The sequence below is a fragment of the Tiliqua scincoides genome, chromosome 1, assembly GCF_035046505.1.
Source record: "Tiliqua scincoides isolate rTilSci1 chromosome 1, rTilSci1.hap2, whole genome shotgun sequence".
In the NCBI taxonomy this organism is placed as follows: Eukaryota; Metazoa; Chordata; class Lepidosauria; order Squamata; family Scincidae; genus Tiliqua; species Tiliqua scincoides.
In genome coordinates, this window is record NC_089821.1 from 218,819,387 (window position 1) to 218,835,993 (window position 16,607).

General features: G+C 42.9%; 1 protein-coding gene and 1 pseudogene across 8 annotated transcripts in view; one reads left to right on the plus strand and one right to left on the minus strand.

Annotated features, from left to right (window-relative positions):
• Positions 1-16,607, plus strand: part of ARID1B (AT-rich interaction domain 1B) — a 505,408-nt gene that overhangs the window by 257,541 nt on the left and 231,260 nt on the right. The window lies entirely within an intron of this gene.
• On the minus strand, positions 1,583-1,699 carry LOC136638169 (5S ribosomal RNA; annotated as a pseudogene).

Genomic DNA, 16,607 nt, shown 5'->3' on the forward strand with positions numbered 1-16,607 from the left:
ATCAACTATATATAGATGGCAGTTTGATACTTCTTTAAATTAATAATACTGTTAATGAATTTTTTATTCATGTTTGTTTTTCTATGGTTTTGATTTTATAGTTCTGAATCCATACATCCTTGTGGCTTTAATATCTGTAATTGAAGTCTTGAGTAGGATTTTAACATGATATTTTATAGCAAGCCTGAGGCTTGTACCAACTCTAAATAATCTGGCTTGTGTAAATGAATGTTTTTTCAAACTTCATGAAATCATGACACATCTTTTAAAACTGTCTAAGGGTGCAGTCAATGAACTGTACTGTTGCACTCCTAGCTGAGAAAGCCAATCTCTGCAAAGCTGCAGACATCCCTGGGCTCTTGGATGTTGCAAGATCCAGTGGTGTTGCTCATTGCATGAATACTGGTTCTGAGAGAACTCCCCATTCCCTGTGGGACACCTCTTTCGGAGACTATTGTCCCAAAATTGTCTAGCTGGAATATAAATATTGAATATTTTATAGAATGGCAGAGTAGAAATATCAAAAAAATAAGTACTGTACTCAAATTTTCAGTAATCAAGGACTTGTGACTGCATACTCCATTCAGCAATCCTAGTTGTCACTTGAGACTTGACTGGTTGTAGGTCTGACCCCAATAAAGTATGAAAAGTAATTTGTGCAGTCTCTGTCACATCCTCTTTGAGCAACACTAGTGTAACACATTAGTGTCATCATTTAAAAAATTGTTAGACTCTGTCTGTACATAATATTTGGACCTCTAACTATAAAGTTATTTATTATGCATAATATCAGTGTGTGTATTCATGTATGTTAATCTACACAACCTTCTTTCATTTCCTTAAAATTAAATGCATTCATTCAGTGATGATTTTGCCTTGTGCTCCCCTAAAAGGAGATGATAGATGTAAGCAAACTACTAACATTACCAAACATCCCTTTAAGAAATCTGTGTGTTTATTCATGATGAATGGGCATAAATGCATGTGTAGGAGGGAAAAGTGATTTCAGTTATGAAATTGCCAGTGTTGATTATAAAAAGTAACTTATGAATAGTTTCTCAATTACGAAAAAGTAGTTTACATAAATGGCCACAAACCAGCAGGTATAGAAACATTTAGATTGAAAATATCAATTGATCTACATTACAGCTTGAAGTAACCTGCCCTGAAGCTGGCCTGCACTGCATCCAGAACAGGGCTGGGGCTGGCTGCAGTGAAACTAGGGGCAAGGGGAATCAATTTCCCTTACCATGAGAGATGCAGCAGCAGGCTGAATGGGGCTACTTGGATCTGCACCACCTAAATAGGTGCAGATAAATAGGTAAGACCATCTCTTACTATGGTCTGAATAGTATAAGTAGTACCTTTAGTCCACTTGATCTGATGCCCTGCAGTGTGCACTTATACATAAAAATGATGATGCTGCAAACCATTTTTAAATCATACAGAAGACTAACTTCTAAACTGTCTGAATCTTAGATTACCCAACCCAATCTTAGATTACTCAACTTACCCACAGTACTATTGATTTGTCCATTCGCACACTGGTTGGCAACCTTCAGTCTCGAAAGACTATGGTATAAGCCTACAACACCCGGTATTCCCAGGCGGTCTCCCATCCAAGTACTAACTAGGCCTGACCCTGCTTAGCTTCCGAGATCAGACGAGATCAGGCATGTGCAGGGTAACAGTTGCTGCCATTGGAGCACCTAGAATAGTCTAATCCATCTCAGGGACTCTCTTTCTGCTTTACTGTATACATAATATAATATATAGTATATTGTACATTATATAGTTCCACATACTGTATACTGTAGTTTCACACATACTGTAGTTTCAGAGGCTGATTTCCACTATGATCTAATGAATGTTTCTATCACATCCCTGAACACAGCAAATATTCTTTCAGCTGAAAAAGGATATTTTGCTTGGATCCCTTCTGACGATTGTAATACCAGATTTGAGTTTTGCATAGACTGCTTCTGTTGAACTGCTTAGTTTAAAATTGTGAGTAAGCAGTGTTACTTGCCTTGTAACCTCAAGTTATGCAGAATGTGCAATATACAACCTCAAAAACCATTTCAACATTGTAGCTGTTCTGTAGACTGACAGATCATCGTTGAATTGTAGATAAATTAAAAAAAAAAAAAAGCTATGCAGTCAGACAGCCAGCAGCAGGGCGGGGGCTATCCAGTGTTCTGCATCGAGTGCCACATGTATGACTGTTTGCCTCTGGGGCATAAGTCATGGGTGTGTCCTCGGTGCAAGGAGCTCCAGGGTCTCAGGGAATGCGTCCGCTCCCTTGAAGCCTTGGTTGCCGACCTGGAGAAGCAGAGGCAGGCAGAGAAGGACCGTGGGGAGACTTCCAGGGATGATCAGGCTTCGTCCCAACCTCAGGTGTGCAGCTCCTCAGCTGCCCGGGTGGGAAGTCTCGGGGCTGGAGGATGTCATCCTGGAGAGAAGGGAACCAATCCCCTAGGGGGGACCCCGTCTCCAGGGGACGGGCCCATATCTGAACACACTCAGGATACTCCTTGGTAGGAGGGGGGTCGGGGGCTTCTTGTAGTGGGGGATTCGATTATTAGAAACATAGAGAGGGGGGTTTGCAATGGATGTGAGGACCGCATGGCGACTTGCCTGCCTGATGCGAAGGTTGCAGACATGACTTCTCATCTAGACAGGCTGGTAGACAGTGCTGGGGAGGAGGTAGCGGCTGTGGTGCATGTCGGCACCAACGACGTGGGCAAGTGTAGCCAGGAGGTCCTGGAGGCCAAATTTAGGCTATTAGGTAGGAAGCTGAAAGCCAGGACCTCAAAGGTAGCGTTCTCTGAAGTGCTACCTGTTCCACATGCAGGGCCAGCTAGGCAGGCGGAGATCAGGGGTCTCAATGCATGGATGAGACAGTGGTGTAGGGAGGAGGGGTTTAGATTCATTAGGCACTGGGGAACGTTTTGGGACAAGTGGGGCCTGTACAAGAGGGACAGGCTTCACTTGAACCAGAATGGAACCAGACTGCTGGCGCATAACATTAAAAAGGTGGCAGAGCAGCTTTTAAACTGATCCCTGGGGGAAGGCAGACAGGAGCCGAGGGGCATCTGGTTTGGGACTCCTCATCCCTATGGGGCAAGGATGGGGAGGTTAGAGAACAACAAGACAAAGGCAGAGTAGGAGAAGAAATTGGGAATGGTAGCGTGATGGGATGTGATAGACAGTTTGGCACAATGAGAGGATGCGGGGACAAAGGAGCAAATAAGCAGCCCATCCTGGGACATTCCATGTACAAATGCTTTTATGCAAATACCCGAAGTCTCCGAGCAAAGATGGGAGAACTGGAATGTCTGGTGACAAGGGAAAACATTGACATAGTGGGCATAACGGAAACCTGGTGGAATGTGGAGAATCAGTGGGATACCGCAATCCCGGGCTATAAACTCTACAGGAGGGACAGGCAGGGGCGTGTTGGAGGTGGGGTAGCCGTTTATGTTAAGGAAGGGATAGAATCCAGCAAAGTAGGGATTGAAGGTGGGTCCGACTCCACGTAGAATCTCTGTGGGTTAAATTACCAGGCCTGTGGAGCGATGTAATACTGGGAGCGTACTATCGTCCTCCAGACCAGAAATCGGAAGGGAACCTTGAAATGATGAAACAGATCAGGGAGGTGATAAGGAGGGACAGGGTTGTAATCATGGGGAATTTCGACTGTCCTCATATAGACTGGGTCAATTTGTGTTCTGGTCACGAAAAGGAGACCGGATTCCTTGACTTGCTAAATGACTGTGCCTTAAAGCAGCTAGTCATGGAGCCCACCAGAGGACAGGTGACTCTGGATTTAATATTGTGCGTTACACAGGACGTGGTTAGAGATGTCAATATTACAGAGCCATTGGGGAACAGTGATCATGCTGCAATCTGTTTCAACATGCACGTCGGGGGAAGAATACCAGGCAAATCTCTCACAAAAACCCTTGACTTCTGACGGGCGGACTTCCCTCAAATGAGGAGGCTAGTTAGAAGGAGGTTGAAAGGGAAGGTAAAAAGAGTCCAATCTCTCCAGAGTGCATGGAGGCTGCTTAAAACAACAGTAATAGAGGCCCAGCAGAGGTGTATACCACAAAGAAAGAAGGGTTCCACTAAATCCAGGAGGGTGCCCGCATGGCTAACGAGCCAAGTTAGAGAGGCTGTAAAGGGCAAGGAAGCTTCCTTCTGTAAATGGAAGTCTTGCCCTAATGAGGAGAATAAAAAGGAACATAAACTGTGGCAAAAGAAATGTAAGAAGGTGATACGGGAGGCCAAGAGAGACTGTGAGGAACGCATGGCCAGCAACATTAAGGGGAATAATAAAAGCTTCTTCAAATATGTTAGAAGCAGGAAACCCGCCAGAGAAGCGGTTGGCCCTCTGGATGGTGAGGGAGGGAAAGGGGAGATAAAAGGAGACTGAGAGATGGCAGAGAAGTTAAATGAGTTCTTTGCATCTGTCTTCACGGCAGAAGACCTTGGGCCGATACCGCTGTCCGAACAGCCCCTCCTGACCGAGGAATTAAGTCAGATAGAGGTTAGAAGAGAAGATGTTTCAGACCTAATTGATAAATTAAAGACCAATAAGTCACCGGGCCCTGATGGCATCCACCCAAGAGTTATTAAGGAATTGAAGAATGAAGTTGCTGATCTCTTGACTAAAATATGCAACTTGTCCCTCAAAAGGGCCACGGTGCCAGAAGATTGGAGGATAGCAAATGTCACGCCTGTCTTTAAAAATGGAAAGAGGGAGGACCCGGGAAACTATAGGCCGGTCAGCCGAACATCTATACTGGGTAAGATGGTGAAATGCCTCATCAAAGATAGAATCTCAGAACACATAGACAAACAAGCCTTGCTGAGGGAGAATCAGCATGGCTTCTGTAAGGGTAAGTCTTGCCTCACAAACCTTATAGAATTCTTTGAAAAGGTCAATAGGCATGTGGATGTGGGAGAACCCGTAGAAATTATATATCTGAACTTTCAGAAGGCGTTCAACATGGTCCCTCACCAAAGGCTACTGAAAAAACTTCACAGTCAGGGAATTAGAGGACAGGTCCTCTCATGGATTGAGAACTGGTTGAAGACCAGGAAACAGAGTGTGGGTGTCAATGGGCAATTTTCACAATGGAGAGAAGTGAAAAGCGGTGTGCCCCAAGGATCTGTCCTGGGACCAGTGCTTTTCAACCTCTTCATAAATGACCTGGAGACAGGGTTGAGCAGTGAGGTGGCTAAGTTTGCAGACGACACCAAACTTTTCCAAGTGGTGAAGACCAGGAGTGACTGCTAGGAGCTCCAGAAGGATCTCCTCAGATTGGCAGAAAAAGCAGCAAAATGGCAGATGCGCTTCAATGTCAGTAAGTGTAAGGTCATGCACATTGGGGCAAAAAATCAAAACTTTACGTATAGGCGGATGGGTTCTGAGCTGTCTGTGACAGATCAGGAGAGAGATCTTGGAGTGGTGGTGGACAGGTCGATGAAAGTTGACCCAATGTGCGGTGGCAGTAAAGAAGGCCAATTCTATGCTTGGGATCATTAGAAAAGGTATTGAGAACAAAACGGTTAACATTATAATGCCATTGTACAAATCGATGGTAAGGCCACACCTGGAGTATTGTGTCCAGTTCTGGTTGCTGCATCTCAGAAAGGACATAGTGGAAATGGAAAAGGTGCAAAAGAGAGCGACCGAGATGATTACTGGGCTGGGGCACCTTCCTTATGAGGAAAGGCTATGGCGTTTGGGCCTCTTCAGCCTAGAAAAGAGGCACCTGAGGGGGGACATGATTGAGACATACAAAATTATGCAGGGGATGGACAGAGTGGATAGAGAGATGCTCTTTGCACTCACATAACACCAGAACCAGGGGACATCCACTAAAATTGAGTGTTGGGAGAGTTAGGACAGACAAAAGAAAATATTCATTTACTCAGCGTGTGGTTGGTCTGTGGAACTCCTTGCCACAGGATATGGTGATGGCATCTGGCCTGGATGCCTTTAAAAGGGGATTGGACAAGTTTCTGGAGGAAAAATCCATTACGGGTTACAAGCCATGATGTGTATGTGCAACTTCCTGATTTTAGAAATGGGCTATGTCAGAATGCTAGATGCAAGGGAGGGCACCAGAATGAGGTCTCTTGTTATCTGGTGTGCTCCCTGGGGCATTTGGTGGGCCGCTGTGAGATACAGGAAGCTGGACTAGATGGGCCTATGGCCTGATCCAGTGGGGCTGTTCTTATGTAGCAGGTGGATTTTTCAGCATCACATTCTACAGGCTTAATATCCTTAGACTTCACCAAGGGATACAAAAAAAAACAACTATGCGACCTTTTGTAAAAATGTCCTATAGGAGTACAAGAACAAATCCACATATATGTCCAGTGGTGGTATTTGTGCTCTGCTATGCCAAATCCACAAATTGTATAATTTGTGGGCTTCCTATTGTATCAGGCATTGGCATTTTCACAGCAAGAGTGTTTGGCTATGTGCATTCTATCCATACACCCTATACTACCAGTACCTCTAGTTATTTATGGGACACCACAGATTTCCTGAGAACACTGCAACTGATTTATGTTCTTCCTCAAAACGCCATCTGGGCAGCATGGTTGTAGAACTTCTACGCATCAACATTTCGAAAAAAGGCAAACTACAAGTTACCTGACTGTTGAACTTCATTGCTTTGTCATTATCCTTATCTATTTCAGATTTGCAGTTTGTGTTTTCAGTGGCACCATTGTAGATATTCACATGGCTCCACAGTATGCTAATGTATTTGTGCTGATGTTGAATAGCTCTTCTTCAGCATCTGTATTCAAATGCTCTCCTATACCTGAGATACTTTGATGATATCTTTGATCCATATGGAAGAGGGTCTTGGGAAGTTCCACAAATAGATTTTCAGCCTACTGTTAACCTAAGACATGACTACTCCTTGTAACCAGTTCACTTTCCCGACCCCACTGTGGAACTATGCAAATAGCATATAAGCACCACTTCATACTGGAAACCAGTGGGGTTCTTCACATACTTACATGCTTCCAGTTACCATCCAGAGCACTCCACATGGTCCACTGTCTGCAACACATGTGATTACTCTTGGTGATCTAATGCTTTCCTGGAGAAGTGAAAATACAGATTGACAGGTTATCTTCTGCAGAACAGTCTCATTAGCGAAAGTTATCAGAATTGCATTTGTCACCTATAACTGTCAGCAAAAACCTCTTGAAAACCTCTGCTTAAAAAAATAATCTACAGTCCATCCTGGAAAAGTATCCTTTCAGAAGCTTTGAGTGGAAGGTTTGTCATTTTTTAAAGTAAGTCCTAAACCTGAAAGCAGCTACTCACCAACTGTGAACTGTGGAACAGAGATATAATCCTAGAACTGCCCCCCACAGCTCATCTCAATATTAACAGTATAGTACAGTTGTTCCCAAGCTGATGGGTTGCGACCAGATCCAACATCTATTCCAGTGACTTTCAATCTTTTTCATCTCATGGCACACTGGCAAAGCACTAAAATGGTCAAGGCACACCATCAATTTTTTGACAAATGACAAGGCACACTGTGCTGCCAATAGGGACTCACATCCCCAGTGGCCCTACTAATAAATGTCCCCAATGGCCCATACTAATAAATGTCCCTAATGCAGTGTATTTGATAGCCTGTTAGCCATTAGAAACTTGCTTTTTCTTTCACAAAAGTCAGTTCACTTTTACTACCTTGCAATTTAGTAATATAAATTGTCAAAACAGACCCACAACAAAATATTGCATTATCCCAACCATAATGCCCAATAGTTTCAAGCAGCCAATTTCCTCTCCCTACTCCTACCCCACCTCCAGTATTCTGGCGCTGCTCTCCATCATGTCAATATTACATGGTTTATGGGGGCTCCTGAGCAGGCTCAATCCACACAGTGGTCTTGTGTAGGGGGGTGAGCAGTGAGTATATGGAAATCACTACCTTGTCTGTAGGTGGCCTTGTTTTGTCTACAGACTGATAGGCACTCAAAATTAGAATACAGCTAGGCCTCAGTTTACAATGGGGTTCCACTCATGAAAAAACAAATTGCTATTATATGAACCTATACAGTGGTGCCTCGCAAGACGAAATTAATTCGTTCTGCAAGTCGTTTTGTATTGCGAAAATTTCGTCTTGCGAAGCGCGGTTTCCCATAGGAATGCATTGAAATTTAATTAATGTGTTCCTATGGGCAAAAAAAGTCAGAACAAAGTCAAATTTGGTTTACAAAGTGTTTATTAAGTGCTCTTTAAAGGCATACATACTGTACAGAGGATTTCAAAAATTTCAAGCACAAAACTTCAACTTTTTAATTTAAAAAATTCGTCTTGCGAAGCACGGCCATAGAAAAATTCATCTTGCGAGTCACCAGAAAAATCGCAAAAACACTTTTGTCTTGCGAGTTTTTCGGTGTGCGAGGCATTCGTCTTGCGAGGCACCACTGTATATTGTAAGTCAATGAGTTATGTTCCAAGTGTTAAAAATAAGGGCAACACTGGTTGCAGAGAATGGCACAACATTCTGTGGACAGGAGTGTTCCATGATGCAGCAGTTACCAACCTGTCAGTCATCAGTGACAGTTTCTGTCTTTATCTGAACTTCTGGAGAGATGGAAGTGCTTCATTGAGCTCTTTGAGCAGTTAGTACTCTCAAACCAAGAGAGATAAACTAGGTTAGGTTTATGTGTTCCAAGCTGTTCGAACCTCTGGTCCTAAACCAGATGCTATACAAATAAGTATTTGAGAATGGAAAGTGAAGTATTTGTTTGATCTTTTACCTCAGCCTGAGTTTCTATTGCTTATGTGCATCATTTTGTCTTAATTGCAAGCAGCCTGGTGATAGTAAGTCATTTTGATTACAAGAGGATCTTTCTTCTACGTGTGTCGCTGTGATCTGCTTACCAACCACTCCAACAGACCCGCACTCTACACAAGAATAGAAAATTTTTTTTTATATAAATGGAAAGTTTTTCTGAAGGCTGTTTGCTTTCAATTTTTTGTTGTTTGCTGGACTACACAAGTTTAACTAATTCAAGGAATACAGAGGGGCTTATTTTTCCAAGCAGTGGAAAAATTAAATCCTAAAGCATTTCAGAAGTGAAGTTCAAGGTTAGAGTAGATCTGGAGGTGCACAAAACATTGATTGCGTTGGATGAGGACTGTCTAAGCAGCGAAGATGAAATTCTGCAATGGAAAACTGCAGATGCTAGAACAAGATAGCTTATAATAAAGTCACTAACAGATGAGCAATTGACTTATATAGAAGAAGCTGAGATAGCAAGTGAAATGATGAAGAACCTTACTGATGCATTGCAAAGACGAGCAGTAAGGATCAATCCAGTCCGATTAAAGCCTTATGTCAGCTCAACTTCTGAAGTGAAAAGGTGACAGACAGTCCGATCCTGAGCTCCTGTGGCGCACAGCTGTGGCAGCAGCGAAAAACGGTTACGGCCGCATCCTGCACGCCAGTGGCAGCCGCGGGTGGCACCTCGGGAGAAGGGGATTTTCGTCCCCCTTCTCCCAGGTAAGGGGAGTAGCCCTACAATGGGGCTACTCAATTCACCACCGACCAAAAGCTTGGTGGTGAAGTAAAAGCATTCATATCGGGCACCAAGCCCCACATGAATGTGCAGGATCCAGTGGAGCAGAGCTCCACCTTTCCTACCTCCCTCCGTCCCTCTCCCAGCACACCTCCCGCCCACCCTCTCCCTGCTTCCCACCTCCCTGTCACACTTCCTCCCTGTCCTCTCCCCACCCTCAATTCCCCCCCAGAGCACCTCCTCCCCACCTCCCCCCGCCCCCACTTTCTGGAAGTGGAGCACAATCGCTCTACTTTCACTTCAGACCTGCTGGGGAGACCTGCAGGTGCTCGCGCAGGGCTCCCTGCACCCCCAAGACGATGCTGCAGGGACTGGTGAGTGCATCCCAGTTCCTGCAGCCCCTCTGAGCGGCGCGATCCTGGGGATCGTGCTGCTGCCCTCCCCCCGCCCCCACTGCCTTCCCCCCACCCTCACAAGGACTTACTGCACTTTTCAAACTCCTGGAGAGTTTGAAAACCGCAGGGTTTAGGCGTTTATGGCTGCAATCCTAACCACTCTTTCCTGAGAGTAAGCCCCATTGAACAAAATAGAATTTACTTCTGAGTAGGCCTGGTTAGGATTGTGCCCTTTGATACATTGGGTGAGACATGTTGACCATGATATTAATGAAGCAGTGGGAGAGTCTGTAAACTAAAAGATTAAAATTTACATTAAATGTAAAATTTACATTAAATGTAAATTGTAGAGAATTTTTACAAAATGATGTAGAGAAGGTATATGACACCAGGCAAGTTAGCAAAAATGTATGAAAATGTACCAATATTTTATGTACCAAAAATGTACCAAAATGTTGGAAGTGTAAATGGCAAGAAGGAATGTTCTATCATATGTGGTAGACTTGTACCAAAGCGAAGCAATATTAGACTTTGATACACCAGCAAATGCAATTGATACTGAAGGTAAATCTGCAAATGAAATCAGAAGTTTTTTTGTTGAGAATACTTGATGATTCGACTCAGAAAGATCTTGAAACTATACTTTTATATATGACAGTTGCTGCAAGAATATTATATACAAAATATTGGAAGGTTTCAGAGATACATTCAGTTGAAGAATGGTGGGTAAAGATATTGGACCTTGCTGAAATGGATAAACGTATGATTTTTCTTAAAGAGAAGTCTGTCAAGACTTTTATGGACAATTGGAAAACATTCATGAACTTCCTGTACACGAAGGGGAAAATGGATCAAATGAACTATGAATTTGTTGAGTAGATAATGGAATTCCAAAATAAGAAATGTAAGACTGTATTTAAATCCAATAATAGCTTTCCAAATCAAGGTTGAAATCTTTGGAAGTCCCAATTCCAACCGTATAACTTCAGAGGCTATGCATGGGGGTAGGGCTAAAAGCTTCCGAAAAAAGATTTGCTGGAATCGCTCAAGCTGTTCTATTGGTCCCAAAAACCAGATCGGTGAGCCATATAACATACATGGCAATACCATTGCTTTATATGCCTTTAATAATAATACAGGTGTTTAATACAGGTATTTATATACCGCCTTTCTTGGTCTTTATTCAAGGCGGTTTACATAGGCAGGCTATTTAAATCCCCGTAGGGATTTTTACAATTGAAAGAAGGTTCTATCTTTCAAAAACCACAACATTCAGATGTTTCTTTCTGATCTGGTTTCACATTCTGGCCTCCATCCTCCCATGCTCAGAGCAGATTGAATAACTCGGCTCAGCTTGTCAGCTGCTTCAAGGTCGCACAGTGCCTGTGGCCTCGAACTGGCGACCTTGTGGAAGTTATCTTCAGGTAAATGGAGGCTCTACCCTCTAGACCAGACCTCCTGCACTCCTTTAGGAGTGCTGGCACGTACTGTCCTCCTTTGATGTAAAAAAATTTCCTCCTTGTTTGCATTTTCTGTACCTGATTTTGAGACTGTAAGCATGTTTTCCAAATTGGAATTAAGTTGCTTTTTTAACGGTGAGCACCATCCTACAGAAATGTCCAAGTCTACCATATCACTTGTCATTTCAGGCTCCAGTAAAGCATTTTCCAAACTACAGCAATTCTGTCTGTTCTGCTCAAAAAGTTTCCCCAATTTGGCTTTCAGATCCATCAGCTCCACTTTCCCAGGAATTGGTTCCTCTACCTTCTCAGTATTCTGGGTTCCTATTTTCTTACGGCTTACTGAATTGCATGTGTATGTCAAATCTGTGTTCCAAAAGTGACTACTATATGGTCGTTTAGCATTCATTAATTTTCGAAGACCCAACTCTTTAAATACACGCCATGGAAAGATATTCATTCTTCTGAATTGCCATAAAAATCAAAAAATCGATGGCACAGTTCTGGACCTAATGTCTAGAAACAGCCTTTTATGGTTCTCCTGAGCAGGTAAGAAGTAGAAGTCATTAAGTTCTGTTGAAGCTATTCTGCAATTTAAAAGCTTTGCAAGAGAGATAAGAATTTTGTCCTTACTTCTCCAAAGGTGAGCATCCCTTCTAGGAAGACAAATTAAAATCTGGTGACTTTGCAATATTCTTTGTACACTCCTCTGCTCTACATGCTTTGTACAATTAGCGCTTCTTGGTTTTACTGTTTCATCCAGGAAGGGAGATAATTTTTTGATGTCCTTGTTGTTTGCCAAAGGTTGAAGCCTGTCCACACTCTGATCAGGTTGACTCAACCCCTGGGTCAGGGTTTCCATTTGCCCTTCCATTTTATTTAAGCATCCCAATATCAATATTAAGGTTTCTGCATATATAAAACATGTTTCTCCCAGTTGTTGAAGGGTGAAGTCAGTAGTTGTTTGGGATAAGGTTCTACCGCTAGTTGCACTATTTCTCCGAGAAGTGTTATGCTTGTTGACCTTCCCCTTCCACTCAGCTGTAGATTTACTGCCTTCTGTCATTTGAGTTACTAAAACATCTTTAGATTGTGCAAGTTCTGACACCAGAGCCTTAGAATTGTTGCTGGTACTCACAGCATATGCAGATTCCGGGGAGGGGGAAAAGAAACTTTCAATTCCCAACTGCTTCTGTTTCTTCTCTTTTCTCAGGGATTTCTCGTCAGAACTCTCCAGGCATTTTGTGTGGGGGCTCATCCACAATCTTTTCTGTCCCCTGTTAGGTGTTAAGTCTTTGCTTATCATGTTTACCTTTCGTGGTTGGAAGCTGGAAGGGAAGAGTGGAGACACCTGGCCTTGGACACCAGTTGAGTCCCAAAAGAACTAGAACTCAAATTGGAGGTAGTCAGACAGTGGGAATTTAGTTAATGCTTGATTCATTAAATAAAAGTATTAATAAAATTGGTAATAACAAATGTAAAATTATTAAAATTATTGATAAAATTAACTGATTAAGATGAGTTAAAAATAAACAAGGAGGTATAGATAAACTCCAAAGAACAAGTATAAGATTTAAAAGTATTAAATATAAAATAAAAGCATATGTTAAAATATGAGATATTAAGGAGTAGGGAGCCAGTATAGCACTTCAGGAATAAAATTAGGAGTACAAAAACACATAAAAGGCAAACAATCAGGATCTGGGCAAGTTAAAAATCAATTATAATGCTACATAAAATTGATTTTAAAAGGAAAATAAAACACGGCTTAAATATTAGTCATTATCTCCCATTTGTTGTTGCTTTGTTCCCTGTCATTGGGCAGAGTCCAAAACACAGTTTGCAGCTACCTCTTACTACATGTAGTAGCAGGCTTATTCCTCCTTCCCCTTTGTTGCCATCACCAACACTTCTTGGTCACGTCTATCAACATCGTTTCCGAAATCCCTCCACGCAGCACCTTCACTTTGTTTGCTCTGGTTCAGAGTTTCCTCTTTGCTCAGCCAAGGAGCACAGTAGCAGAGATTTTCCTCCTTCTATCTCTCTCTTTCTCTTTGTTGTGGATGGATTGGTTAAGGTCCAACAGATCGAGGCAAGATCAATGGGCTAAGGGCCAGGGGCCCTTTGGCTCTTGCCTTTCGGTGCGCGCGAGAGGCTGGCGCCTCTAGGCAAGAGCCTGCTGTTAACAGCTATCTGTGGAGGTGAGGAGGAGGAGGACAGCAATCAATCCCCGGACAGTCACCACCCCAGCCTGTAAGAAGCACAGCTGAGTCCTGTGTCCACTCTTCCCAGTCTTCTCCCAGACCCAGGCCACAATGAGGAGTGCCTTTTAAATTAAAGGAAAATAGTCGTTTAACAATGAGAGAGGGAGGGAGAGGGCAGCAGGCTGAGAATCCATCAATCATTCTCTTTTCAGGCAGCTTCAGCCCAAGACCCCTCCCTTCCCCCTGAGCATGTGAAAGAAAAGTGATCACTGCATTGGTGAAGGGGGGGGGCTGAGTGAAGCGGGGAGGAGAACTTTGGAGGATCTTGAAGGACTGATTGATGGATTATCTTCTTAATGACTCTTATCTTACATCAAAAATGTCCAAAAGGCTGTTTTTAAATCACTGGAGCAAAGGAACTTTGTTTTTTTAATTGATTTGCTATAGTGTGTTTTTTACCATCCACTTGAGTCTTGGGAATGGAACCCTCTGGAATAATGAGACTCAACCTGTATATTGCAAAGGAGAAGAGATCAAAGTTAATTGCCAAAGCAGAAGCAGGTCTATTTGTGGGATATGCTCCAAATACTAGAGCAGTGATTTTCAACCTTTTTCATCTTGCAGCACACTGGCAAGGCACTAAAATGGTCAAGGCACACCATCAGATTTTTGACAATTGACAAGGCACACTGTGCTGTCAGTGGGGGCTCACATCCCTCAATGATCCTATTGATAATTGACCCTCTCCCAAATTCCCGCGGCACACCTGGGGACCATTTGCAGCACACCAGTGTGCCACGGCACAATGCTTAAAAATGGCTGTACTAGAGTAATGGATCCATACACAGGAAAGCTGACAACAAGACACATTATATTTTACAGAATGTGAAAAAGAAGACATGAGTCAAAACTTCATTTAAGGATCTTCAGGAACAGATGAAGGAATTGTACTAGTGTCAACTTATTGTGACAACCAAAGGTGTAATGTCCTGCCCTGGTGCCCAGGGCAGTGACATCAGGCTGTCACATCCCAGCGCCCCGGAGCAGTGATGTACATCTGGCAAGGTCATTTCCAGGCTCTCCCTGGAGGAGAAAGCAGAGTTACTGCCTTCATACTGCAAGCGAGGAAATCTCTTCCGAGCTTTCTCTGAAGGAGGGGATAGGCACTGTGGCAGCTTTGTGAGCCCCATTTTTTCTCATTTGGAGCCTCCAGAGGAGATGGAATGGGGCACGGAAAGCAGCCACAGTGTCCTTTGTAACTAGGGCAGATTCTGGGGCCAGTCTTGCACCCCTCCTTGGTGGAACACCCAGGGCAGGTGCCTCTCAGCCTCCACCCTAGTTACAGCTCTGGTGACAACATACGCAAACCTTCATCACGAGAACTAGTTCCGGTCAGAAGTCAGTACACAAACAAAGAGCAATCCTGATGGAGAAGTGGAATTGGCAGGATCTGAACTCATTTCAGTAATAGACCAGATACCAGTGCAAACAGCTCAGAAGATCTAGAGAAAATAAAAGTATGCCACCTTCAAAATCTGGAGTAATCTACATTGCAAAATCATTGTTGCAACATGAATCACAGTCATGGGAAGAAATCCAAGCAATGCCAACAGTTGAGGCAAACAAATGAAAAACTACAGCACAAGAGGAGAGTGTGAGAAAAACTAAATCTAGTGCACTCCTGCATCTGATGTTGAGAAGGGGTGTTAGAAGAAGGGCAACATTAGCCGCAGGAGCTGCAGAATAATGCAGCATTTCCAGAGTGGGAGTGTTCCATGATGCAGCAGTTACCAATCTGACAATCAGTGACAGTTTAACTGTCTTTATCTGAACATCTAGAGATAGAACTGGTTTGTCGAGCTCTTTCAGCAGTTAGTGCTCTCAAACCAAGAGCAATAAAATGTATTATATTTTCACACAGTCATGTTGTTTTTGACTGGATTTTGTTTGTATCCACCTGTTGAGTCCTTGCAAAGGTCCTAGGATAGGTAGCTATTTTGGGGCTTCATTATGTTGCGTTAGAAATATTGCCGTATATATGCAGTTCCTAGTAAGGCAGCCTTTTGTAATTGACTGGTGGTACATGTGCTGATTCCAGTGGTGTTCAAGTGTTTTTCCAACTGTTTTGGGATAGCATCCAAGGCCCCTATGACTATTGGGATTACTTTTACTTCCTAGTGCCACAATCTTTCAATTTCTATTTGTAGGTCTTTATACTGGGTGATTTTCTCCAGTTCTTTATTTTCTACTCTACTGTTCCCAGGTACTGCAATGTCTACTATCCAGACTTTCTTATCAGTGATGGTTATGTCTGGTTTGTTGTGTGGCAGATTTTTTTGGTTTGTATTCTAAAATCCCAGAGCACTTTGACTTCTTTAGAGTAGAAGTAGAGTAGATATTCTCTACTTCTTTTTCAATTTTGTGGCTCCACCAGTTGTTACTTGAAGACAGTTTATACTTTTTATGCAAGTTCCAGTGAATTATTGTTGCAACTGTGTCATGCCTTTGTAGTCAGTCTGCATGATCTTCTTGCAGCAGCTGATCAAGTGGTCAACCGTTTCATCAGCATCTTTACACAAGCAAAATTTGCTATCCTTAGATGTTCTCTCAGTTTTGGCTCTATATGCATTTACTCTCAGTACCTGGTCTTGGGCAACCAAATTAATCCCTCTGTCTCCTTCTTCAGTCTACCTGTTCTTAGCCAGTACCAGGTTTTGTTGTTGTCAGCATTTCCTGCAGTGTCTTTTATGTATTGGCTATGGGGTGCTTTGCTTTGCCATTTTTCTTTCCTGATCTTCATTTCATCTTTTTTATAAGTCAGCTTTTTTGTTATTGTATCACTGTCTCCAGTATTCAGCGTTTCTTGGTAAATCAGCTTCAATGCATCTTCTTCACTGCCCTTTATATATTCTTGCAATGCCCTTTTCTCTTCTTGTACAATTTGGTGCACTTGTAGCATTCCACAGCCACAA